The sequence below is a fragment of the Stegodyphus dumicola genome, chromosome X1, assembly GCF_044657685.1.
Source record: "Stegodyphus dumicola isolate Sdum_Otavi_A_Nest chromosome X1, ASM4465768v1".
NCBI classification, from domain to species: domain Eukaryota; kingdom Metazoa; phylum Arthropoda; class Arachnida; order Araneae; family Eresidae; genus Stegodyphus; species Stegodyphus dumicola.
The window spans coordinates 68,247,699-68,273,125 of record NC_140780.1 but is presented as its reverse complement, the minus strand read 5'-3'; the positions used below and the strand labels follow the sequence as shown (position 1 = coordinate 68,273,125).

Sequence of the window (25,427 nt, the reverse complement as noted above, 5' to 3'; positions counted from 1 at the left end):
TGAAGCGTTCACGTAAAATAAATAAGTAGTAAAACTCCAATATAAAGCAACATGTGAAAAGGGACTTACAAATTATAACATTTAAGCATTTCTAGTGAAAATAAAGTTAATAAAAACAAGAATTACCAGCCACAGATGTCTTTTTGCTCTGCACTATTTCTCCATTCTTTTTCTTTCATGATATGTTCTGCAATCCAAGAGTGCACAAAAATGATGACAAATTACACTAGAAGAGGCCAAGGATCGGGGAAGGAATCATTAGATTTTAACTACTTTGAAATTAAAGAATATCTATACACAAAGAGAAATATCTAATATTGTTTCTTAATATATAAAACTTCGAAAGTAGCCTTCTTTGTTTTAAATTCCAGCAATGTGCTACATTGTTACTAAAATCATGATTGCAGTCGATAGAAAAGCAAATGATTTTCCTTATACGACAGAAGTACAGTAAGCGAAAGAGGTTTTTAATGTATGGGTACAACATGAACAATGAAAGAAAAAAAAATTATACAGTTATTACAGATACACAGAAAAAAAGGGAAAATGATCTTCGAGAAAAGTAAATAATTTTAGCGCAGGTACAAAAACGGCACCGAAAGTCAATAAGCAGGTAATTTTAAATGACAAATAAACAAAATAAACTTTAATGTTAGCTTTGAAGCAGGTGTTCTATATAAAACTATCTTAATTCACACACAGAATTAGTGACATAACAGATCAAAAAAGAGTGAGAATCAAACTCGCAATATATTGACATTAAAAGAGCTATACATCTATACTTGTTTTAATTTTTTCTTTTTTTAAAAAGGGCTCAAAAACACCATTCTACAAACAGATTTCGAAAAACATCTTGGAAAGAAAAGTCATAAACCATAAAATAAATATTTCATTCAGAATTTTAACGCAAGAACCGTTTCTAATTTTAAGTTCTTTACTTAGGTACACTCATCCATGAGAGAGGACAGCTTAGTGCAATGTACAAGAAATTATCCTGTAATATTACCACGTCACTTTAATGAAATTATAGCAATATTTCACTCAGGGAAAGAACATATTGTCTAGCTGCCCAAGTTCGAGCCCAGCTTTAATACAGCAAGCCAAAACACATCAAATGCCATTGAATGATATACCATTTTGAAATGTTGCAAAAAATTTAAATAAAATTTCGTGAATGAGCTATTGCAATTACCTATATACTAAAATTTTGACCAAAAATTCAACAAAACTAAGATACTCTTTTTTTCTTTCGAAGGAATCAAAGTCATATACTAATGTAGGGATGCTCAACTTATTGTACTATAAAACCTAAACATAGGAATGAGATTTTGTCAGCTATGTGAGATGTCCAATACCGAGAAATTCCATAAATTGTAGATTAGAACGTACCTCTCAAAACACACGAAAGGTAAAACACAATTCAAATACTTTACTTTTAGTCTTGAAGCAGATGTTCTATATTAAACTGTCTAAGCTCACATACAGAATTAGTAATATAATAGCTCAAAATGTTGTAAGAACCAAACACGCATTATATAAACATTAAAAAAAAATCTACATACATTTATTAGTGTTACGAGGGTTTATTCTGAAATATTATAATGCCACTTTCAGTGAAATGATAGAAATTTTCACTCAGGGAAGAGACATTCTGTCTGGCTGCCTGGGTTCCATCCCAGCTTCTGTTACAAAAGTTTAATAGTAGAATTTTAAAAATCTAGAAACGAAACTCAAGAAATTATTGACCATAATTCGTTCTACGATTTAGTCATTCTTACAGACATAATAACTAATATCTTAAACTTGAGCAGGGAAGAGAACTAAAGTCTTTGAATTTAAGGTTATTTTAAATTCATTTTAAATCAAAATTAATTTTGTAAAAATATTACACAAATATAAGGGATATACATTTTTACCATAATGCAATGTACATTTTGCCACTTTGAAAATCTGGAGAACTAAAGCGTGAAATATAAGAAAACGGAAACAAACATTTGGAAAATCTCATCGAGCTTAAATTAGTTTCTAAATTAGATGTTTTGAGTGTATTTAAAATTAGGCCAACTACTACGTTCACTTCAAACCCATTACATAAAACTAGTATTTAAGAAAAATGGTAAAAGATTGCAAATATGTTAACAATTCTACTGATCTAGAAATAGAAATAACTGGTTTTCATCCTAATTAAGATGAAGAATATCACAAAAAGCCATTTGAATAGTCCTAGATCAGAAAAATCATGAACTGTTAAACTTTTAAAAAGATAAATTCCTGCTTTCGATCTACTTAAAAATGTGAAAGAGGATTTTCAACAATAAACTTGTTAAAATCAATGTTCAGATACAGAATAACAAACAAACATCCGGACGACTGCATGGATTTAGCAGTAACATCGCATGTACCAGAGGGAGAAAAAAAAAACTCTCAGAAGAAATGCAATGTTAAATTTCACATTAAAATATGATTTCCCTGTATTTAATTTTCATCTTGCTGAATTTTTTTGTAAATAATACAAAGAGTATACCTTTTCTTTAAGATATTATACCACACATTTTTATACTTTGTGTAATGCACTTATAACTGAAATATTAAAAGTGCAATATATAATTGCAGCTAGCCAAAATTTTATAAACTTAAAATTGGCTCCCATTAAGTTAAAGTTGTTAATAACTGCACCAAGGGAAGGAATGCAATTTTATTTCTTTGTCTGTATTTGGTTTCATTTTCATATAGAAAGAGTTAAAAATAGGTTACCTAGGTAACAAAATTTAAACACACATTTTCAGGAAAAATTACAGAATAACAGATTTTGTTTCCCTGAAGACACAACACCTTGCTATTCCAGCTATGATACAGACTGCATACTGTCATAGAGAAATTCCTTTCTTAAACAGGGAATTCATATACTTTAATCTGTTTTTACACAAGTGCTGTTTATGACTAATCCATGGTCCAGGAGTAAAATACTTTATAGTACACCCATCTAAATTTTTATTATTTCCGGTCATCTGTATAGACTGTTTACCTATCACGACTAAACTCCCAATCTGCATTCCAAATAACTCATACCATTCTTCAAGTCATATTTCGTAGTCTATCATTTTTAATACGGCAGGTACTTGCTGAGCGCAGACTTAGCATGATTTCGCGTATAGCAGTACCTTAAAGGATCCCATTTTATTTGTCCACTGCTAGAATTTCATTCATACGTGGTGCAACATTCATCCATCAACACCGGAAAGAATTTATCTGCTACTTTAAACAATTTCCATCGACTGAAAATGAAGAAGAAATGCAATACAGTCAAAAGTCGTTAATCCGGACTCGTCGGGACTTCGGCGATTCCGGATTATCGATTTTTCTGGATTATAGATCATCAGTTTAAATCTCGTAAGATGGCATGCAGAAATTTTAAAATAAAAATATTAAACCTTAATTTATGAAATAAAGAACCATTATAATTTAAAGGGTATCAAAATTTACAAAAAGAAAAGCTTAATATTTATTTGTTTACTTTATTAAACATTTCTTTCAATGTAAGTTGTTTTAAGTTGCTTCGTTTTATGTGATAATACTTTCTCTTTAATTCTATAAACAGACACAATTTCTTGTTCAGTTACAAAGTTCCGCTGTTCAAGTCCCGTTAATTGTTGTGCCGAGAATACCGAAGAACTTGTCAATCGAAATTTTTTCGTTTTCACCAACCTCTCTGTCACATTCTTCATGTCTTTATCCATTTTTTGCAGCAATTCCACTTTTTGTTTGATGAACATCGAAACATAGTTTCGTTTTGTACGATCCTTTGGGAGCTCCAGAATCGGAAATTCTATTTGACATAATCGAAAGTTCAAGTTTACTTTTATAAAATTGCTATTACAGTCTGCAAAAAATAATAATCCGGATCCAATTCGAAGATTAAGTAACAACGCAATCATCAACATTAACTGAAATAGATAACTAGATAATTTTAGATTATGCCGTCCGTTATACATAAAACGCGCACGCGAAAACGTATTCTGCGCTTGCGCACACACATATGCGCAGTGGTAAAAGGTCTTACGCGAACGCGTAAACGCCTATGCGCATGTGTCAACGCGGCGCATGCGCAGAAAGTTTTAAGCTTTGAGGTCCGGATTATAGATCATTGCGGATTATGGGTGTCCGAATTAACGAACAAACAAACATCCGGACGACTGCATGGATTTAGCAATAACATCGCATGTACCAGAGGGAGAAAAAAAACTCTCAGAAGAAATGCAATGTTAAATTTCACATTAAAATATGATTTCCCTGTATTTAATTTTCATCTTGCTGAATTTTTTTGTAAATAATACAAAGAGTATACCTTTTCTTTAAGATATTATACCACACATTTTTATACTTTGTGTAATGCACTTATAACTGAAATATTCAAAGTGCAATATATAATTACACCCAGCCAAAATTTTATAAACTTAAAATTGGCTCCCATTAAGTTAAAGTTGTTAATAACTGCACCAAGGGAAGGAATGCAATTTTATTTCTTTGTCTGTATTTGGTTTCATTTTCATATAGAAAGAGTTAAAAATAGGTTACCTAGGTAACAAAATTTAAACACACATTTTCAGGAAAAATTACAGAATAACAGATTTTGTTTCCCTGAAGACATAACACCTCGCTATTCCAGCTATGATACAGACTGCATACTGTCATAGAGAAATTCCTTTCATAAACAGGGAATTCATATACTTTAATCTGTTTTTCACAAGTACTGTTTATGACTAATCCATGGTCCAGGAGTAAAATACTTTATAGTACACCCATCTAAATTTTTATTATTTCCGGTCATCTGTATAGACTGTTTACCTATCACGACTAAACTCCCAATCTGCATTCCAAATAATTCATACAATTCTTTAAGTCATATTTCGTAGTCTATCATTTTTAATACGGCAGGTACTTGCGGCAGACTTGTAAAGCGTGATTTTGCGTATAGCAGTACCTTAAAGGATCCCATTTTATTTGTCCACTGCTAGAATTTCATTCATACGTGGGGCAACATTCATCCATCAACACCGGAAAGAATTTATCTGCTACTTTAAACAATTTCCATCGACTGAAAATGAAGTCAGAAAAATCTTACAAATCTCAAAAGGAAACGATGCCAAAGAATTTTCACATATGGAAGACAGAGAATTCAAACAATGAATCAGAAAATTACAAAAGAAGAATTGGGGTCTTATAAAACCCCTTGAGAATAAAAGTGCTCATGATGAAGAAGAGCTTTTAACTGAAGATAAGATGAAGGAATTGTTAAATAACACAAAAGCAATGTCTGATCTAGCGGAGAATGACCCAATTAAGGAAAAAACAGGACACTGGGAAACATGTGCTTTTTACAGCGACACCCATACAGTTGCATCAATCATTCTTATAAGCAAAAGACATCAGCTTTCTCAAAAAATAATTCTGTCATGCATTTGCCAAGAGAACGGAAAGAAGTCCAAAAGAAACTTTCAGAGTGCTTTGCAAAACAAAGTTGAAAGTTAATCTGCAGAATTTTACTTCAATAATAATAAAACATCTCTGATTTTATTTCAAAACGAATTTTTATTTGTGGAATCAATTTTAAATAGATCTTCGCAAATAGGTTCATAAAACTTCACAATATGCCAAAATAGTTGAGATTAAGGAAAAAATATAATAAAGTATGCTTAAAACAACTAATAAAAACACATTTTGAGCAGCCTTAACAGAAGATAATTTGGCCCCACTAACTTTCTTTATGAGTACTCATTAAATTTTTATTTACATTTCTTTTTTGTTCAACATTTAACTTTCAATGGTTTTAAGAGAAACAGCACTTCATAGAGAGAATCTAAATTCGGAAAAAACTGAAACAAAATTGGTTTATACACAGGAAGTGCAATTACACTGACCTGTTGGGAAGAGAAGACCCCATTAGGCAAGGAAAATATTAGGCCAGACAGAGAGGAAAATGCTTAGCCTCCTCCTCGTAATTGTAATATTTAATAATTTGTAAATGGTAACATTTAATATTTAGTAACTTGTAATTAACAACACTTTGGATACAGATTTGAAAAATAGAACTATGCTGGTATTGCAGTTCTCTGTGATATACATTCTAAGATTGTAAATAAATAGTTTCTAAAAGCTAAAAGTGTACCCTTTAATTGATTAATTTTATATGGTGTCAGGAGTGTTTTGCTTTCAAAATGGAAAGTTTAAAACCACCAGAGCCGATGAAATTTGATGGAAATCTAGCTTGGAATTGGCAGAGATGGCTGCAATCATTTGAAATATATGAAGTAGCTAGTGAATTACATAATAAAGAAGAGAAGGTAAGAGTTAATACTTTTCTTCATGTAATAGGAATTTGTGGTCTTGAAATATATAATACATTTCCTATAGAAGAGGGTAAAGACAGTGGCGTAGCGACGGGGGGGCAAGGGGGTGTATGATGCCCCGGGCGCCGCTCGCAGAGGGGCGCCAAATTGTCTCCAAACAAGATTTTCCGGAAAATTTCAGTTTTTATTTTGATCGATTTTTGAAAAATGTATTTATAAATTAATAATTATTGTAATATAATTAATTATTTTTTTTATTTGTCTGATAAAATGTGTAATAAATGTTTATGCTTGCAGTACATCAATCAAATATCTCCGTATATAAAACGTTCTTTCTGACCACTTTATTCTTCTAAAAATAGAGATTTTTTTTTTTTTTTTTTTTTTTTTTTTTAACGAAATGCATGTATAGCTCCCGCTTTTTATTTTAAAACGATAACAAACAGTACAGTCTCATATTATAACCCTTCGACCTTGAACTATTATTTATTCGGTGGCTGAAACTATAGCTATAGAAATCTTTGATATGCATTTTACTTTTTAACATCAACTTGACGATTCCATTTTGCGTCTGAAATTGTTATGTGATAACCACGTTCCGCCAAAGTTCCATGCCCGTTTTTCTCACAGCCGCACCGTCGACGGATACTCCACAGCAGCAAATCACGTGGTGTCAGTGGCGTAAATAAGGGTATGCAAGGAATGCCGTCGCATAGGGGCCCGAAGGCTTAGGGGGCCCTTAAATGTCCTGTTGAACTACATTTACATGTTTAAACTTAAAAGACGAATTCTATTACATATATATAGAAGCTTTAATTCATTAACCTTGATGAGTTTGGAATTGGAGTTTCAAAAAAAGAAGATTAATTATTATTTATGTATATTTTTATCTTGTATTTTTTTCCCTTTTGTATAGTTCTCACAATGTAATAAATGACGGTACTTGCAATCTGTGCAGTCGCACCAGGAGGCAGGGTAAGGGACAGAAATAGTTTGGATTTAGAAGTACGATTGGTATTACAGTTAAAGGCGGATCGATTTTTTTCCTCGGTTTTTTACACTAATAAGCTGGAGGAGGGAATTTCATTCGTAAGTATCAATTGCTAACAGCTAACTCTAGAATATGTGCTTTTCTTTCCTTTCTTAAGGACACAAAATCATTGACGTAAGTTGAGCAGTTGTGCCATGAAAGGACTTTGCCCCACCCACATGTCGAAATGCCGGACAGGAAACGCAAAGAATTTATGACACCACATTTGGAAAGGAGAGATTTCCCGTTCCGCTTAGGGATCTTTGAATGAATCATGGAGGTAAGAAAGGAACCTCCATGGAATGAATTCAAGAGCCGAGAAAAGGGGGAAGTTTTACGACACACGAGCTAAGAACACAAAGTTTCATTCAGATGTTCAAACATTAAGCGGCGAAATATTTCAGTTAATTGTCGAGGTAAATTGCTTTTGTTCATTAAATTTATCGAAATTCATTATTATGAATTAACTGCATTAACTGAACGCATTTATAGTACATTTATAGTTATCATTAATTATGCATTAACTGAAATGCATTTATAGTACAGAGGAAATGTACTTTTTATTTTTTCTTCACTTATGGGGAGAGGAAATGGAATGGATAAATATTTTTACTTGAAATAATGAGTAAATCAATATTTATCCAATTTTTCAAAATATTCTCACATTGCAGATAAAATGCCGGTTAGGAATTCTTTAAAATCCCTAATCGAGAATGAAATCTGAAGGCATAGCACTCGTAAACTATATCTTACTTACTAAGCATATTTTAATACTGGAGGATTTAATAGATTTGCTTTAGAAAAGAAAAGAGCTGTTGTGTTTCTTAACCTGTAAAATTACCCATCTACCAAAAATTCACACTTATCTGTAAAAGATAACTCTGAAGACATTAAATTTGTTTCGAAAGTAATATATTAATTTCCCTTCGTTTGAAAAAATATAATAAATTACAATTCATTTTAACAACGTGAAACATTTAAGCGCATAATTCAGTAATGTGCAATAACTTATACGTTATTTTAACGAAATTGAATTATTATATAATAATAAAGCACTCGAGGACTATTTGCCTAAGGGCAAGAACGCCTTTCTAATCATTATTTGAAAGGAAATTTTACAATTTGCTTTGCTTTTGCTTTTAATTTACTTTCCAGAGCACTCAGTACGTGAAACCGTCAATAATAATATAAGAATGACAATAAAAATGGCATAACTCAACTAAAAGTAGATACTACTTCGTAAATGTTGATAAATTAATTACCGAAAATATTAAAAATATCAATGGCAGCGTTGCTCTAATAGTTTTAAGTTGCATTTCAACATTTAAAAGAACGCGAATTACATTGCTATCTTCACCACACAAACAAATGGAATATTTCAGAAAAGAATTCGCCCCCGTTATTCCAATATTTCAATAATTTCGCAAGTCAAAAAATTTAATTAATACGTTTTAATAGTAAATGATGCGATTTTCACTCATAAAATCCCTTTGTACATTATTATCTTTTATTTCAGCACCACAGCATTACTTTTCTAAGACATAAATAGCTTCCATTAATATATGTTCCCATACATTATATTTATTTTTTATATTTTTGTCATTAATAAATTAATGATAGATAGATAAAAAATTGATACTACTTAATTTATAAACAATGTAAAAACTGGAAATCTGAGGTCGTTAATTTCTGAGACATAAATAGCTTTCCAAGATGCAAATAAAACAGATAACAGTAATCATAAATATTAATGCTCCTAAAATATATCCGCTTTTCCTAACTGATTTTTGCTTTTTGATCCATCTGGGGTACAACAAACCTATTTTCATTAAATGAAGTTTTGCGCATTTCTCTACGAAGTGCGCAAAGCTTGTTTCATACAACTTTATTTTAACTAATTATGAAGAAACATTGTACTTGTTTCCTAAACAAGTATTTATGTGTACTACTTTTAGAAACCACGCCACAGAGTGTGAGTACTCATCCTCAAATATACGTTAGTGTCGATAAGCTTAATTACAAATTATTAAACATTTCTGGGAAATTGAAACTTAGAAGGGAATCGTCATATTCTGCTATAGTGGGTATCTAAATTTAGATAAATCCTCATACCAATGTGTTTAATTTTAAAATTTCCACTTCGTATTACACAGTCATTTTCAAAGCTCTATGGATACATATCAATAAAATTTGTTTCTACCTGTTTATGATTTCATCGTAAACTTGTGAAGAATTTCCTAAAAATATTCGAATATCCACAATTTTTACTGTCAAAGTATTTAATAATTATGCATTAACTGAAATGCATTTATAGTACAGAGGAAATGTAGAAAGATATTGCAGGTCATGTATTATGTATCTTTGGAATATGACAATAATAATAGTACAATTTAACTGGAAAAAAAAAAAAAAAAAAAAAAGATGTTACAACGTTTTAAAAGGGAAGTGGACATCTCTACAGTGAAATCTTGGATGAAAGTTTTACTATGACTCAACTTGGGAAGACACTGGAAATTTATAATGGAGGCGGAGTCCCTTTCTTCGCTACACAGCTCATAGACCTGTTATATACTAGACGGAGCATCGCCATTCAAAACCGGGTGAAAAAGTGGCACAGGAATGAGCTGCAGGAGTTTGGGCATGAAATGGAACTGAATCCAGACTTTGGCGTACTATCGCCATGGCTGGCGATTTTTTCCTCTCTTTTCTCTCAGTTCGAAATGCGAACTTGGAAAGACGTCATTTCGCAGAGGCTGCCGTTGAATTTGCAGAAGAGGTTAGATCGATAAACACCAGCCAAAATTAATAATTTCCCTAAAATTGGACACTCTATTTTAAAATTTAACTTTATTTTAAATTTTAATTTTTAAAATTTAAATAATTTTCATGCTGTAGAATAATATTTTGCAATATGTCCATCGGCGTCTACAAAATTTTAAATAAAATAAAAAAAAAAACTGGAGAGAACAAACTAAATAATAAATAATATACTAACAGCAAACTAAAAAATAAATAAGTAAAATAAATAAATAAAAAAGAAGGTTTTTAGTACTTAGGACAGAATAAAAAATAAAAAAATAGATAACATAAAAAGAATGAGTGAAAACAGAAAATAGTACAAAAAGGAAATTTAATATTAATACGAAAAGGAAATTTAATACGGTGTATTACAGAGAACTACAGAGTAGGCAAATCAAAGTGAGAAAGATATTAAATAAAGTGAACTAAAAATGAATGTCAATATAGCAGATATAAGTTAAAAGGAAGAGAGAGAGTGGTAAATAATTAAATTATGAAACAAAAAGGTGGTAAATTAAGACTTCCTTTTACTAGCAAATATATATATATATATATATTATGCACGTTGCACAATGTAGTCATACTTATTTTAAATAATTTTAGAAGGTAAAATTTAAATAATGTTCATTATTTTTAAAAAGAAACTTAAAACTATTAAAGTTTTGAAATTTAACTGCTATATAATTGCTATTTTCTTAATACTTAACAAATTCTTAATATTTGAATAAATGCCAGAAACATGATATAAGAAAGAAAATACGTGATTGAAGGTAAACAAATTTGTTATATTTGGATGCAAGAAAAGGGGATAAAATAAAGTCATTCATATCCCCCCAAAAAAAACATAATTTTATGCAGTTCTTACACAGTGTTACATCAACATTACCAAGTATTAAATACATACATTACTACTTCGCACATGTCCGCATGAGCAAACGCATACAAAGAATATATAAACAAACGTATTCAAAGCAGTCTGTTGGCGTATAAAAAATGTCGCCAAAGCAGAATACTAGACTAATTAAAATTATATTGTATTACTAAAATTTTAACATTTTTTTCAGAAAACAGTTATTAGAAACATACATATATATTAAGATACTTTTATTTAAATGTTATTTCAAGTATGCATATATTATATAAAATTAGAAAATCTATTTTTTATTAGAAAAAGGCAAGTAGAGTGGATAAAAAAACCTCTATATTTTATAAAATTAGGTTTTAAAACATTAGAAAAAGCTCAGTTGTGAAATGTTACTCCTCCATCTTTCACATATCTGGAATTACATCTATAGAGATTTCCGGTTATGTTTTTACCACCAATCCTCGAATTCCATATCACAGATTATGTTCTTACTGCATTAATATAATATTAACAAGACATAGTGCACAATAAAAATTAAGCTTTATTTAGGAACTTCGCGCACACTGCCCGACAGCCTGCCTGTTTCGCTCTACTCGCTACTCGTAAGAAACTTCTCCTATAGGGTTGCCACACTTATCGGAGGGCGCAAGGCGCGCTCCTTATCGCCATCACCACAGAGTTTCCCCCCATTTCCTTTAATGGCTATTCAAAGGAACGACATAGGTTATGAAATTATCTCAGAGTATCCGAACTGTCGGGTATTTTTACATGATTACAAAATTAGAATATAAAATTAGAAAAGATCAAAATGAAATTCAATATATAACAAGGTATTGACACATATAATAAACATGAAATAACAAGAAATATGTTAAGATATGAATTTAAAAAAAATGTTTTAAATTGTTATGTAAGAAGCAAGTTTTTTAGGGAAGTGAACATGTCTTCCCGATCTGGTGACAGTTTGTGTCTTAGAGAGTTCGTTTGCAGATTTATTCTGCTGAACTGTCTTTAAGTCTTTATTTGTTTTCAGTTCAGGCAAATTAGAGTCCGAAAGCAAATAGGCTGGTTTCACACGGTCTATAGACACAGTAGATTTCAGACCGTTAACATCTATTGTGAAAGTTTTGTCCGTTCTAGAAAGGACTTTATGCGGACCTGTATATGGTTGGCACAGAGGTGGCTTTACTCGATCGACACGTAAGTATACATGCGTACACGACTTTAAGGTAGCACTTACGTAACATTTTTCTTGGCAATGTGCAGATGTTGCTATTGGATTCAACTGTTGCATTCTATGCCGAAGATTCGTGATAAATTGTGTGTCATACGGAGATATCTTAGATGACGTTATCATATCACTAGGCAGCTTGAGAGTTGTGCCGTACACCAGTTCAGCACAAGATGACTGTAGATCTTCCTTTACGGCTGACCGAATACCAAGCATAACAACTGGTAGTGTTTCAGTCCAGTTATTGGTCTCGTGAGCCTTGAGAGAAGATTTTAAATGTCGATGAAATCGTTCAACAATGCCGTTTGACATTGGATGATAGGCTGTTGTTGTGATTCTGTTCGTACCCAAAATGCGCGTGAATTCTGCAAAAAGTGCGGATCTCATTTGAGAACCTTGGTCTGTTGTTATGATCGATGGGCAGCCAAAACGAGATATCCAACAGTTGAAGATGGCTCTGCAAATGGTTTCCGTTTTCATACCCGGGATGGGAATGGCTTCAGGCCATCTGGAGAATCTATCTATTAGAGTCAAAAGGTACACGTTGCCTTCTGATGGAGGTAACGGTCCGACGATATCCATATGGATTTCTGAAAAACGTGCATCAGGAAGAGAGAATGTGCCCAGTGGTGCTTTAGTATGCCTAGTAATTTTCGATTTTTGGCAAGATTCACAGGATTTCACCCAATTTTTGATATGACGTTTCATATCGGGCCATACATAACGAGAACAAATAAGCTTCGTAGTAGCTGCAATTCCTGGATGTGACAGATTATGCAGATGATTAAAGATGAGTCTGCGAAAGGAATTCGGAACAAATGGACGAGGAATGTCTGTTGATATGTCACAAAGAATATTACCATCAGAATATTGGCACGGTTTAAATTCCAGTTTCAAAGATGATGTGTTGTTTTTGAGAAGGTCTTGTACCTCCGGATCATGCCGTTGAGCTTCCGAAAATTTTTTAAAATCCAAAAATGGAGATTTTGTTATGGAATCAGTTTCGATTCTTGAAAGAGCGTCAGCAACGACGTTTTTTGAACCTTGCACATGCCTAATATCAGTAGAGTACTGAGAAATAAAATCTAAATGGCGCAATTGTCGAGGTGAACATTTATGAGGGTTCTGTTTAAAAGCGTATATTAACGGTTTTTGATCCGTATAAATTATAAAATTTCTGCCCTCTAACATGTGTCGGAATTTCTTAATTGCAGAATAAATAGAAAATAATTCCCTATCGTACGCGGACCATTTCTGTTGACTTTTACTGAGTTTCATAGAGAAAAATGCTATAGGTTCCCATGTTTGTTGAGACAATTGCATAAGTGTGCCGCCGATTGCGACGTCTGAGGCATCTACCCAGATGCTTAGCTGGGCTCCGGGAATAGGGTGTCTCAAAAGGGTAGCCTGAGCAATGGCATTTTTGGCAGCAATAAAGGCTTGTTCAGCATTCTCGTTCCAATTTAATTGTGGGGATGAATCCTGAACACGAGAACGAGATTTCTTTTTATTAATATAGCCTTCTAACAATTTTATTAAAGGAGAAAGAATATGTGCTGCTTTAGGTATGAAACATCTATAAAAGTTAAACATGCCTAAAAATCGGCGAAGCTGAGTGAGAGTGGTAGGTTGAGGAAAATCTAAAATACATTTGACTTTGTCAGGAAGAGGTTCAGTTCCGTTTTCACTAAGGTGAAAACCTAAGAAATCAATAGATGTTTGACCAAAGGTGCATTTTGAAACATTTATGCAAAGTCCATATTCCTGAAGTTTGGAAAATAAAGCTTTCAAATGCCTGCAATGTTCCTCAGAATCTTTAGAGGCTATGAGCAAGTCATCGACAAAAGCGTAAACGCCTTCTAAATCCCGCGTGACTTCATCTATAAAACGTTGAAAAGTCGCAGATGCATTGCATAAGCCGAATTGCATACGGATACTTTCGAATAAACCGAATGGTGTGCATATGGCGGTTTTGTGGATGTCGGCTGGGTTAATTGGTATTTGATGGTATGCCTTAATCAGGTCGACATGACTAAAAATTTTAGTACCGTGCAATGCAGCAGTAAAATCGGCTAAACGTGGAATAGGGTATTTGTCTTTTATTGTTTGAGCGTTCAATGCTCGATAATCTCCTACAGGTCTCCATTCCAGACTTCCCTTTTTTGGAACCATGTGAAGTGGGGATGCATAATTGCTGCTCGAAGGTCTCAAATGCCCCAATTGCATCATAGTTTGAAATTCTTGTTTTGCTATTTTTAAGCGATCTGGAGCTAACCGACGAGGTTTTGCAACCACAGGTGGACCTTTAGTTATGATATAATGAACGGTGTTATGTTTAACAGGTTGGTTAGGATCTGGTAATCTAGTAACTGAAGGAAATTCTTTTAAAATTTTGTGATATGGTGTATCACTAAATACAGTTTTTACTGAATAAATGCTTGCATTTTTCACGCAACCGACGGTTTTAAAATGCGTTTTTAAATCTTTGAGACATTTGTTTCTGAGATCAGGCACCAATTCAAAGAAATGGAGAAAATCTGCTCCAAGAATGGGTGTACTAACATTTGCTATAAGAAAAGTCCATGTAAACTGTCGTCTTAATTTGAAATCCAAAGAAAGTGTTTTTTGACCATAAACATGAATAGTAGAAGAATTAGCAGCGAAAAGTGTTTGTTGGGACGAATTCCGTTTTTGAGAATTATTTGCTGGAAGTAAGGACACGTCAGAGCCGGTATCGACCAAGAATGAAAGGTTTGTTCTACGGTCACGAACGAACAGGCGACGTGAAACTTGAGGCAAAGAATAAGTCGCCTCTATTCTTTGCTGGTTTCGTTTCCCTGCCATGAACAAGGTTTTGTACATTTGTCATCTCTACACTTTTTCCCAAAACATCTATGATACCAGCAAACAGAATAATCTCTCCTTTTGGAATTGCTTCTTTCCTTATTGCGATCTCCGCGATTTGGCGAGCGACCACGAGAAAGAGAAATGCGATCAATACGTTTGTTTAATTTTTCTATTTGTTTAAATAATTTATCCTCAAGAGACTGATCGACTGTGCGAGAAACGGCACAAGTCCCTGGGGTTGGATTTACTTCTAAAATTCTGTCGGCAATTTCTGCAGCTTTATCTACAGTTAAATTGGAAACCGCTGCCAAAATAGACTGAACAGTCGAAGGCAAACGTTGAAGGAATAATTCTAACATTAAGTTATCAGGAACATTTAAAGATTCTGCTCGACGTTTCATATTTCTAAGCAAATCGGAAGGTTTTCGAGAACCTAATTCTTCTCCAGATAATAATTGGCGAATTTCTTGCTGAGAAGATTCTCCTGAACGATTTATTAACTCAGTTTTAAGCTTTGCATATGGATCAATAGGGTCTGGTTTCATAAGTAAATCCCGTACTAGTGATGCGATATCTGGAGGAAGATGAGAAACTACATAATTATATTTAGTAATGGATTCTGTGATAGGTTTGGGGGTGGCAAGAGCAAAGGTACTTTCACACATAATAAACCATAAAGATGGGTCTGATCGGTTATAAACCGGAATTTGGACGGCATAAACATCAGACATTGTGCAAGGTTTTTAAGCCAAAATAAAAGCAAAAATTTAACTAAAGAAAATTAAATTAAATGATAAGTAGAAAACAGAATTATAAAATGATCTATAATTACTACTCATCTGTGATCCGGAGGACGAAAACCGATGTAATCCATTACTTCTGGTTTGGAGATCTTGAGTGATGGCTTGTAGTCAAAACCGAAAGTGCTTGAGAACTGTTCATACGATTTAACACAGTCCGGGTTACCATTATAGAGATTTCCGGTTATGTTTTTACCACCAATCCTCGAATTCCATATCACAGATTATGTTCTTACTGCATTAATATAATATTAACAAGACATAGTGCACAATAAAAATTAAGCTTTATTTAGGAACTTCGCGCACACTGCCCGACAGCCTGCCTGTTTCGCTCTGCTCGCTACTCGTAAGAAACTTCTCCTCTAGGGTTGCCACACTTATCGGAGGGCGCAAGGCGCGCTCCTTATCGCCATCACCACACATCCATATGCGGAGCACGAAAGTATCATTTTTGAAGTCCGAAACAATGCGCTTACACGCAAAACACTTGCTTCTCACAAATTCTCCATAGAACTGTAATGGTAAGGAAGATTCGCGGGAAATAAGATGTGGGAAATGTTCCAAACGTCACGTGGTTCGCATTCCTGTTCCCCTTCAGGGTTGCCGTTTCTCTCTCTAGTACATTACAGCTCTATGACACAGCTGTGTTGAAATGTGAAACGCTACCCCTCAAGTATACTTGTAATTGGCTGATGACTCAGAACAGTAAACTGAACTTAAACTTGCTCTTATTCTAATGCCATTTCTCTAGTCTGTGACGAGAACGAACAGAAGTTTTTCTTTAAAATTAAACGTGATCTCAAATATAATTCTTCATTATAAAGGTAAGTTATTGATTTGTAATATTACACAAACTAAATTCTTATAATTTAAAAATTCAATTCAGCTAAACTTTTAATCGATTTATTTGAAAATCCAAACTTATCACCATTAACAATTCAAATGTCTACTAATATTAATAACGTATTGTTATATTAACATGAAATATTTTAATGATAAATATGGAATATAAATATAATATATGTTTCCATACATTAGGAAACATAATAACAGGCCAAAAATTAAAAACAAAATTGTTTAAACATGTCCTGCGCTATAGCTGTAGAATCGATTAATCAATCAATCGACTCGACAATCGAAAATCAATCGACTTGAATGGAGCTCATCAACATCTAAAAAGCGTTTCTATTAATATGCAAGATATGAGAAACAAGTTTGAAGACATTATGAAATAAGCTGAGTTTATTGAAAATAAATGGGGCATAGAAACTAAATTTGAAAAATAAAATAAAAATAAAGACAAAAATTTGATGAGTTATGTGAGGATAACAGGCTTGAAAATTCCGAAATGTCTTTTAAAGTAACTGTTTTCTATGCTGCTCTCGACATTTTAAATTCTCAGTTAAAGTACAGAATGACTGGAATGACAATAATCGCAATGATGTTTTCATTTCTGGAACCTAAAACACTGTCATCGTTAACAAATACGGAAATTATTAATAATGTTTCAAAAATACAGAAAACATATAAAGAAGACTTTGCTAATGCACTGGAAGCACAACTTTTATTATTTATAAATACCTTCAGAACAGAAATCCAATGATCTTTGATCCAATGATGAGAAATCTTTATGATGAATTTTAGCTACCAATGTTATAATTACACTTATTGGGGGAGGGGGGAATTAGAGAAGAAGAGCAGTACGGGCTGAGGGAAAATTAAAAGGAAACAGGAAAAAAATTTAGCATTCATATTTTTTTATAAAAATCATGTATTCAAGTAGTTTAGTGTACCAAAAGGATTTTTAAAAGGACAGAAAAAATTTTACATATTTTCCACAAAAATTGTATATTCAAACAGTTTTCTTTTTGAAGTTTATGATAAATATGTTTTATATTTAACAAATGTATCATTTACAACATAAAAGTTCTTATTTGTTACTTATATATTATTGCATAAATCATGTTCGTAAGCTGAGTAAATCACAGAGTTCTATATATTAATGTAATATCTTTTCTGTACGTTTATCAATTATATTGTCTGTCAGTTTATAATATAACCAATTATTTATAAGTTTGCTAAATGAAGCGAAAAAACTTAGATGGGTGCAGATTTTATATAAAAATGTAAAACATATAACGAACTTCTTGGATTTTATATAAAAATTTCCGCAAATCTAGGCTTTTTTCCTTTTCTTAATGCTATACTTTACGTCGACATGTTTTTTTTTTTTTATATAGACTTATTCATTTATTATCAGTATGTATTTCAGTGACAGGAGAGAAAAATCTGTCTCTCGCACTCACACGCACGCACACAAAAAGTCTTAAATAACTGAATTAAAATCATCTGACGTTAAACACCCAGACTGAAGCAAATATGCATTTCACCAGTTGGCCAGGGGAAACTATCTTCCTTTTTATTCTTTCTTCATATTACGTACCTTTCAACTGGTTCCCTAAGAACGTGCTTTTATTTTTTAACAATTAATCCAGATGTGATAAAAATCATGAAAACATAGGCTCCTGGAATAATCGATTTTTTTTTTAACTTTTCACTTAAAAAAATTTTTTTTTTAAATTTTTTTATGCACATTAAATTTATTGGGATAGGGACCCAGGAAATTTTTTTGCATAGGGGCCCAAGAATTCTAGTTACGCCACTGCGTGGTGTTGCTGTTAGTGTGTTTATGAAACAGACCGAAGAATGCATAGGAATCTTTTCCAAGTCCCGGAATTGTTATTGTTGACTTTCAGTTTAAAAATACAAGTGTTTCAATTCTGTTCGAACGAAGACAGCCACGCTAGGCTTCTTTAGCTAGGCTTATTTAGCTAGGCTTGTAGAGACATTACGTTAATTGGAAGCAGCAAAGATGAAAAATATGCAACCGCCTTCGCCGGGAATCAAACCACGGATCTCTGGAATACCGGCCCAGCGTGCTACCGTTACACCACGAAAGCACGCTAGGGAAGTGGGAGAAATACCTTATATACTCCCCTTTTTAAAGGGCGACTAGGGTTTTAGGGGACCTAGTCGCCAAATCCTGGGTGCAGAGAATCATCATCCACAACCCTTTTAGTTCGGGCGCCACTTGTAGAGACATTAGGTTAATAGGAAGCAAAAAAGATGAAAAATATGCAACCGCCTTCGCCGGGAATCGAACCACGGACCTCTGGTATACCGGCCCAGCGTGCTACCGTTACACTACGAAGGCACGCTAGGGAAGTGGAGAAATACCTTATAGGCTTACTCTCATTTACTTTTATTTCTGTCCTAACTACCATCCTTCAAGGGGTAGCGCGGCTTAAATATTATTTTCCAATTAATCTCAATCTCGCTGCTAAAAGTGTCAGCCATGTTTGTTTAGTAAGCGTGACAATAACGATAGCATTATACCCCTTCACTAACTTTTCTTCATTATTATACACTTAGGCATATTTAATTGACTCCTTCTGTATAATTTTACCTTTATATTATGTTATACTCAGCAACTCTTTATTAGTATTTGTGCTTGTTTGCAAGTTATCTTTGTAATAGTATAATTAATTGGAATTCTGTTAAAGTAGTTGTATTATTGTTTAACAAATAATTATCATAATGTGAATTTAGTACTTAGCTAAAATTCAGTTTCTGCATCAGTTGAAAGCCTATCTTCAGCCAAACTATCTTATACGCATTATAACGTTTTATTATTATATGCTAGTTGATTATTAAAATTTAAGAACTGTGTATTTATTTTTATGTAGCATATGCAATATATTCTAGTGCTGAAATAGCCTACAAAAGATTTCTGAATTCAAATACTTTATAACAATGGAAAATCAAAGGGATTATTTATACCAGAGGCTTATAAATCCTTTTAAACACTAATTGACCTAAGCTCCTCAATTTTCTATTTCAAGTCTAGAGCTCCCAAATTTCCGCAGTAGCTAGCTTGTAAGGATTATGTTAATTTTATTAATAGTTAAATTTTGAGTTAAACTTTCTTTCCTATCGCTTCTAAACTTCAACTTACCACATCCGGCCAGAACATAGTTTTAGAAACACGTCTGAATACTAATGAGGAAGAGCGGTGAGGGAGAGTGAGTGAGTGAGTGACGGAGGACGTGGGCACCATCCCTCTACCGTTACGGTTAATTGGTATGAGCACCACGCCCGCCCTTATCTAGAATGACATAATTAGGTACTTAGGTTATCGCTACCCATTCAGACTTGCATGGTACATATTGCCATACTCTGACTTGCACGCCTATTACACATGCCGTACCATATTCGGACTTGCTTATTCATACTTGCATGGTGCATTTACATTCATATTGCATGGTACATATTTCACACATTTCATATTACACATTACATTTACTGGGAAATTGAATATGACTTATGTTTAAGGTTCTTTGCATCCGTAAGGTTCAATATTTACGTTAATTATACATGATTAGATACTTAGGTTAACTCTATGCATTCATTATTATTTACAGACTTGCATGGTACATATTACACACAGAGAGATTGATTAATACTTATGTTAAAGGTACTTTACATCTTAGGTATTTAGGTTAACACATAGTTTAACACTACGCATTCATTATTGTTTACAGGTTTGCATGGTGCATATTATATACATTACATAGTACAGCTTATATTTACTGAGAAAACTTGCATTGTACATAGTTCACGCATTTCATAATACAAATTACATTTCTAAGAATTTAATTATTAATTAATAATATTAATTAATACTTTCATGGTACATATCATACATATCATACGCATTTCATAGTGCAGTTTACATTTACTGACAGATTGATTAATACTTTTGTTTAGGGTACTTAATATTTATGTTTAAGGTACTTTACACCTGTTTGATTCAATTCTTACTATAAGTATGTATAGTTGGGTTCTTAGGTTAGCACATAGGTTGGCTTTACGCATTAATTATTATTTACAGTTTGCATAGTACATATTACACACATTGGTACATATTACACACATTAAATAGTGCATGCTAATTAATTAGAATGGTACATATTATACACATTAAATAGTACTGTGAATATTGACATGGTACATATTACACACAATTACTGAGACATGGGGTATATTTGCATGGTACATATTACACACATTTACAATTTACAGTTAAAAAAAAATACAATTGCTGAGAAAATTAGCATGTTACATATTACAAAAATATTAACATGGTACATGTTGCACACATTAAATAGTACAGATTACAATTACTGAGAAACTTAATAGTACTTAATTTCGTTATGTTCAGACTTGCAGAATTGCATTTACCTATTACCATATTCTGACTTGCATGACTATTATATGTTCTATACCCTATTCAAACTTGCTTGATGCATATACATTCATATTGCATAGTACATATTCTCACACGTTACATACTATATATTGCATTTACTCAGAAATTGTTTTTATTTATGTTTAAGGTACGTTGCATCCGCAAGGTTCAATATTTTAATATTAATTAAACATAATTATGCATTCATTATTGTTTACAGACTTGCATGGTACATAGTACACACATTACATAATATTGATTACATTTACTACGAAATTAATTAATAGTTTATGATATTAATTAATACTTGCATGGTGCATATTACTTGCTTATTATAGTACAGTTTACATTTATTGAGTGATTGATGAATACTTGTCTTTAAAGTACTTAATACGTTCAGACTTGCAAATCCAGGCTTGTATTATCAGGTTCAATGTTTCTTCTAACCTTCTTCGGAAACATACAATGACCTGACTAGAACAGAGAGCTTACTAAAGCTATGTTCACTAATTGTAGTAAGTAGACAGGATACAGACGAAGGGTATACAAAACCCTTTATTTTTTCTTTATATACAATGACTTCCGTACTTCGGAATACAATGACCCTCCACTCGGGGTCTAACTTAAAAGATATCAAAATAAAACTAAACTCTAATTTAACTTTAGAATAAGATTGGCCTTATAATAACAGAAAGCGTATGTAGCACAGAGACTGTGAACACTACAATACGTTTAATTTATCAAGAGGATTAAAACCTCTGGCCTGGAAGGCAAAGTAGCAACTGCGTAACTTCTAAGGTAAGCGGCCTGCTTCGAACTCACGGCTTCCTCTCTCTGCTTGGCAAAAAGGCCACACTTAAATACTTGGCGTTCGCCAGACAACTTTGCATAAACTCCTTCACGCTTATAATTCTGGCCGGAAGTAGAAAATAAGAAGTGATAGTAAAGATTTAAAATAAAATAAACGTTAGTAAAACTTAAGATCCTTACATACTTCCCGCCAGAGTTAATTAGTTTGAAACTGAGGTCTAAAACGACCTTGTTGAAAACTTTTAGCTCTAGAAACTAACGCGAGGCCAAACTTTTACAAACATAACTTAGCTAGAAACTAGAAAATTTTAAAAGAAAGAAATTTGTTACAATAGCAGCTCCCGGAATATACAACAATCTTTTTTCTTTTTCATCTGTACTGCATCAAAACAGGAGCTTTATTCAATTCTGGTTCCTTCCAGAGATCTGGAAGGAAAACTAGTTTAATGAAATGTTACAGAATGACATTGCAAATAACATATAGAATATACTTTTCTTAACATTCTTATTTCATTCATGACTATTTTAATTATCTCTCCCCGTGCTCTCTGACATGTGTTGTAAAAACACCAAACACGAATGTGTTTCTGTCTATGTGTTCAACACTTCCTCCTACAATCAAAACACTAATGTGTTAAAATTCAACATACGAGACCTCTTAACACACCCTAATTTCAACTCTAGACCCTGAGGTACTATTCTGAAAGTGGCTAACTCTAAAGTGTAGCGTCAGAGAGCCTAACTACATCATTCAACCTTTAACACATATTCACCATGATTTAATCTTTACAGTCACACGAATAACAAATTTTTTAACATTACTTTCACTTTTACCATATCACGTTATTTCTAAACATTCAAAATAACAGTTCACATGTATACAAGAACATATCAAGATGCCGTTAATTTTACACATTTGAAAACATACATTAGTAGTACATTGTTAACTTCTATTCTTTTCAAAGCAAGTGCCAATTCTTTCTACATTGAAATAATACTACATTTCAAAAAGTCTTTCAGACTAAAACTTCTTTCTTGTTAGAATGTTTTAAATAAAATTTATACAATAACTTTTTACAATATTTAAGTCTTTATACAACGCTATTATACATCAACTTTAGTTTTACGCGCGAGTAATTGAAAAACATAATAAGAAAATCGGTCACAACTCATTTCTCGCCCTTTTGGCGATAAAGGTAGACCTCGCATGAGGTAAAACTTCTTGAAATCTGCCACTTGCAGTAAGAATGAAAGATTAACTTAAGTTTGTAAAGTAACATAAAATTTTACTTATCTTTGTAATATTCAGACATCCTTTTCTGGGCCCAGTCTTTAAAGGTGCTGCAGACCGTAGCTTGGTTGATCCTCCTTCTTGTACGGGCTCGCCCTTCAGTGCTTTCCTCTGGAAGCTTCCGTTTGTCACCACTACGGCCACCCTTGAACATCTTCCTTCTGTCCTCTGCTTGTGGTCTTGGCCGCTTGAAGGCAGCTGGTCTTGGTGGAACCGGGAAACTTCTGTCGTGATCCTGCTTGGACCTCGTTGTTGGCCGTTCAAATTTTTCTTGTACTTTTTCCTCCGCCGCTGATGGCCCTTCCGCAGTTCGGCGACTTTTGCTGCGGAGAGTTCTGTCGGATGAGTCAATCTTCCGTTTCACAGCCGGGTTATAGTTGCCGTCCTTTCTCCCGGTCTTTTCCACATACGTCGTCCTTCTCCCTTCTTCATTCTGGGGGTGTTCGTGAACTCTGTTTTTTGGACGGTGGAACGGCTTCTTTTTCTTTGTACCTTCAATTTTTCCGCGGGGCAATTTTCTTTTCACTTGCTTCTGTCTCTCATTGGCTTGCCCTTGTACTTGTCGTTTTCCCACCTCTGGAACTTGTACCTGCGGTGTCTGCCGTACCGGATCCTGCAAAAGATCTGAAAAGATTTGCATTTTATTACGGTCATAGAATGGTTTTATCTGGTCAATGTTTGCGGAACAGGTTTCACCATTTCTTGCCTTTAACACTACAACAGCGTGAGTTATTTTTTCTATAACATATGGTCCTTCAAAGCGTGGAAAAAATTTGGCAGTTTTATCTTCTGGTGCTGAAGAAAGTGAATGCTTAATTTTTAGTACTTCATCCCCTACTTTATAAGTTACTCCCCGTCGTTTCAAGTCATAATACAATTTTTGTTTTCTTTGTGCTACTTCCGTATTCTTTTTTGCTTCTTTTATTAGTTTTTCTATATCACCCATTTTAAATTCTGGGGCTCTTTGTTGCACATAAAATAGTTTATCTAACGGTGTTATAACCTTTCTGCCTAGAAATAACTCAGCAGGAGTTTTGCCCGTTGTATCATGTTTTGCGGTCCTAAGGGCGAAAGCAAATTCATTGACATAGTTATCCCAGCTTTTATGAAAATTTTTAACATAACTACGGATAATTTTCACTATATTTCTGTTGACCCGTTCCGCTATATTTGATTGCGGCCGATACGGGACCATTTTTAAATGACGTATGCCCAGTTTTTGGCACATGTCTTCAAATATATTACTTACAAATTGAGGACCATTATCCGATATAACTTTTAGGGGCGCCCCGTATTTTAAAATATATTTATTTAAAATAGAATCGGTAACTAATTTCGCGGAGGCTCGTTTTAAGGGAACAATTTCGGTCCATTTACTAAAATGATCAACTATAACAAGGAGATAGCGACTTTTGTTTAACTGACTTTTTGGGAAAGGGCCCAATAAATCGATGCCGATTATTTCATTTGGAAATTCGGATTTAATACTATTTAGAAACCCGGCCGGGCGGAAATTAATATAATTAACGGCTTGACATGTTGGGCAGGACTGGACATACGCCCTTGTTAACTTTTGCAGTTCAGGAAAGTAGACTGCCTCGCGTACGCGTTGGATAGTTTTGCGAATACCAGCATGAGAAGCTAAAGGTCTGTCATGGAGCTCTTGCAGGATATTTAATCTAAGACTAGCTGGGATAACAGGTCGAAATTCGTTGTTGGAATTCGTAGTTTTTGTATAAAATAATAGACCATCTATTAGTTCGTAATGGGCCGCCCTATTTCTTATCGCCACAATATCTTGGTGGCTAAAATTTTCAGGATCCTTCAAATACTCATAAATACTTCCAAACTCAGGATCCTTACCCAGTTCGGTTATTACAGTTTCTCGGGAATTTATTGTACACGCTGTAAGCATTGCAACTTTTACGGTATTACCCTGTTCGTCTAATTTAATTCGTGATAGGGCATCTGCTACGATATTTTCCTTTCCGGGGGTATGCTTGATTACCAGAATATATTCTTGCAGCTTGAGTGCCCATCTTATTAACCTTGGGGATAAATTTTTCCCTGAGTACAATCTAGTTACCGCCGCATGATCA

At 33.4% G+C, this 25,427-nt stretch overlaps 2 long non-coding RNA genes across 4 annotated transcripts in view; one reads left to right on the top strand and one right to left on the bottom strand.

The window, feature by feature from the left end:
* The window catches only part of LOC146993172 (uncharacterized), an 880,419-nt gene that overhangs the window by 18,054 nt on the left and 836,938 nt on the right, over nt 1-25,427 (top strand). The gene's annotated exons all lie outside the window — the stretch shown is intronic.
* Nucleotides 1-25,427, bottom strand: part of LOC146993178 (uncharacterized) — an 880,479-nt gene that overhangs the window by 493,254 nt on the left and 361,798 nt on the right. For both annotated transcript variants that reach the window (XR_015038639.1, XR_015038640.1), the window contains one exon: nt 127-226. This is a non-coding gene — a long non-coding RNA (uncharacterized LOC146993178). The remainder of the gene's footprint in view (nt 1-126; nt 227-25,427) is intronic.